Source organism: Pezoporus flaviventris, unplaced genomic scaffold, assembly GCF_033815535.1.
Source record: "Pezoporus flaviventris isolate CSIRO_AGI_PZ_B2104156 unplaced genomic scaffold, CSIRO_AGI_Pfla_v1 ptg000066l, whole genome shotgun sequence".
NCBI lineage: Eukaryota > Metazoa > Chordata > Aves > Psittaciformes > Psittacidae > Pezoporus > Pezoporus flaviventris.
Window position 1 is genome coordinate 5,611,020 of NW_026892614.1, and position 2,733 is coordinate 5,613,752.

The following is a 2,733-nucleotide window of genomic DNA, read 5'->3' on the forward strand; positions in this document are numbered from 1 at the left end:
TCTCACGAGAGCAAAGTAGAAGAGCAGAATCACCTCCTTCGGCCTGCTGATCATACTCCTTTTGATGCAGCCCAGGATATGGTTGGCTTTCTGGGCTGCAAACCCGCACTGAAACCGGCTCATGCTGTTTCTCACTGACCAACACCCCCAAGCCCTTCTCTGCAGGGTTGCTTAACCTGTAACTGTGGCTGGAATTGTCTCAACCCAGCTGTAGGACCTTGCACTTGGCATAGTTAAACTTCATGAGCTTGGCATCAGCCCACCTCACAAGCGTGTCAAGGTCCCTCTGGATGGCATTCCTTCCCTCCAGGGTATCAACAGAACCACACAGCTTGGTGTCATCGGCAAACTTGCTGAGGGCGCACTCAATCCCACTGTCCATGTCAGCAACAAAGATGTTGAACAAGACCGGTCCCAACACCAATCCCTGAGGGACACCACTCGTTACTGGTCTCCAGCCGAACACTGAGCCATTGACCACAACCCTTTGTGTGCGGCCATCCAGCCAGTTCTTTATCCACTGAGTAGTCCATCCATCAAATTGATGTCTCTCCAATTTAGAGACAAGGATGCCGTGTGGGACAGTGTCAAACGCTTTGCACAAGTCCAGGTAGATGACGTCAACTGCTCTACCCTTGTCTGTCACATTTGCAGTGTACCTTCAGTTTTGTCAGGTGGCCTATTTGTGGCTGTCCTGGGTTCAGCAGTAGCAGTCATGTTAGTCATGAGCTAGCTAGCCCGGCTAGCTCAGTCGGTAGAGCATGAGACTCTTAATCTCAGGGTCGTGGGTTCGAGCCCCACGTTGGGCGCCAAAAAGAACTGTCGTGGTTTAAACCCAGTCAGGTAACTTGTTCACTCACTCCCAGTGAGTGGTGCCGAGCAGACAACAATCAAGGTCCGTGTCCGTCTCCCCCCCCCTCCCTGCACCGGGGCTCTCCCCTTCCCCGCTCCCGGAGGAACAGGGAGGAGGATCGAGAGAGTGCAACCCCTACGGGTTGAGACAAGAACAGTCCAGCAACAAATCACCACCGCTACTATCAGCTAAAACAATGATAAGGGAAAATAACAAGGGAAGAGAATACGATACCACCGGCCAAGAAAACGAGTTCCACCCGGAAGCCCCTGTCCTTCCGGGTAACTCCCAGTTACCCCCCACCCCGGGCATGACGTGCTGTGGTATGGAATACCTCCCCGGCTAGCCCGGGTCAGGCGCCCAGTCTCTGCTTCCTCACAGCTTCCCCTCCTCCCTGGCAGAGCATGAGTCTCACAGAGTCCTTGGTCAGGGTAAACATCACTTAGCAACAACCGACAACATCGGCTTCACCAACACTGTTCTCAAACTAGAAGTCAAAACACAGCACTGCACCAGTTAACACAAAGGAAAAAACATGACTGCTACTGCTGAACCCAGGACAGTGGCATGGATAATTCTTTGTTCTGCAGATCAGCAGCTCTTCATGTTTTCATATTAACTTTCCCCCTCAGCTGTCCATGTTGAATGTGGTGGTATGTGATGTCCTGTGTTCAGACTCCTTTCTTTCTGTAATTTCTCTGTAAAAGTTGACAAACCATTGCATATATTGTACTTCACAGCATTATGCAGAATTTCCTGACAGCTAAATCCTATTTTCACAGCATTTTACAAATCAATCACAATTTATGCCCAGCCAAACACTGATATAAAAACTAGCTTGCTAGTGATCCCATGCTATTAATGATTCTTGCTTTCACTCATGTCCAGCAGGTTATCTTTTATCCTGTCTGGAAGCTTATTTGTGAATAACCACTCTTTCAGTTGTTTATGTAAATATAAAGTTCAAATTCACTTTAGAAAGCAGTCAATTTCAGAAAAAAAAAAATAAAACAAACACCCAAAACCAGAGCTAATAAGAACTCTGAAGCTTTTTATTAAATTATATTTTTAACCAACGTATCAGATCCTGAATTTGAATGTGATGTTGCTTGTGTGTAGCAGTATCTTGCATACTAATTTCCTCCAGATATGCCCTTAGAGGGATAATAAATCTGGTCTTTCAATACATCTAGTACCTTTACTTTAAGTGCCTCCAATTATTCATCTTGATGGCAGTGAGTATAATCTAAAGCACAGTGAAGTCAACAGGAGTTTGTTCAAGTGTTTGGAATGAGGGCCAGGGATCTGCCTTGCTAATTTTTTTTAGGCAAGCTACTCATAAGATAACCAAGCAAGTCCATCATCATTATTTTGTGTTATAAATTTCAGTTTCTGTTATGAAAGCATAAGAGTTAGGCTTTGTTTAAGCAGGAGAATACACCTTCTACAATGTGTGTTTGGAGAGAAAGCAGTGTCATTTCTGTAGACAAAAATTTCATTGCAATTTATGGGTATGTTGTGAGTGTATGGAATGGATGGCAAGGAATAGATGAGAAATTGCATCTCTAGTTGGCCATCCTGCAATCTGACAGGCTTTTTCAAAATTGCTGGCCTGTGTAAGAGAGGTTTCCATTGCACATGCTCAAGACATGTTGAATGGACAGAGAATGTTTATGGAAAATCTTCTTTAGGAAAATCTTTAGAGAAATCTTCCTAGCATGTTACTGAAAAACAGTGGTTCTCATAAATAGTTTACTGGATGTTGTATTAAAAGGTTGGCTTTGTTTTAATATGGTTGTCATTCGCACAGAAAGTCTTTTTTAGTTGTTAGCTGCTCTGGGCATAGTGCATGATATTTCACAAATTCCCAAAGTGACATG

At 44.6% G+C, this 2,733-nt stretch overlaps 1 non-coding gene across 1 annotated transcript; it reads left to right on the plus strand.

The window, feature by feature from the left end:
* Window positions 1-736: 736 nt before the first annotated feature.
* On the plus strand, window positions 737-809 carry TRNAK-CUU (transfer RNA lysine (anticodon CUU)). Its single transcript has one exon. It is a non-coding gene; the product is annotated as a tRNA-Lys (tRNA).
* Window positions 810-2,733: the final 1,924 nt, after the last annotated feature.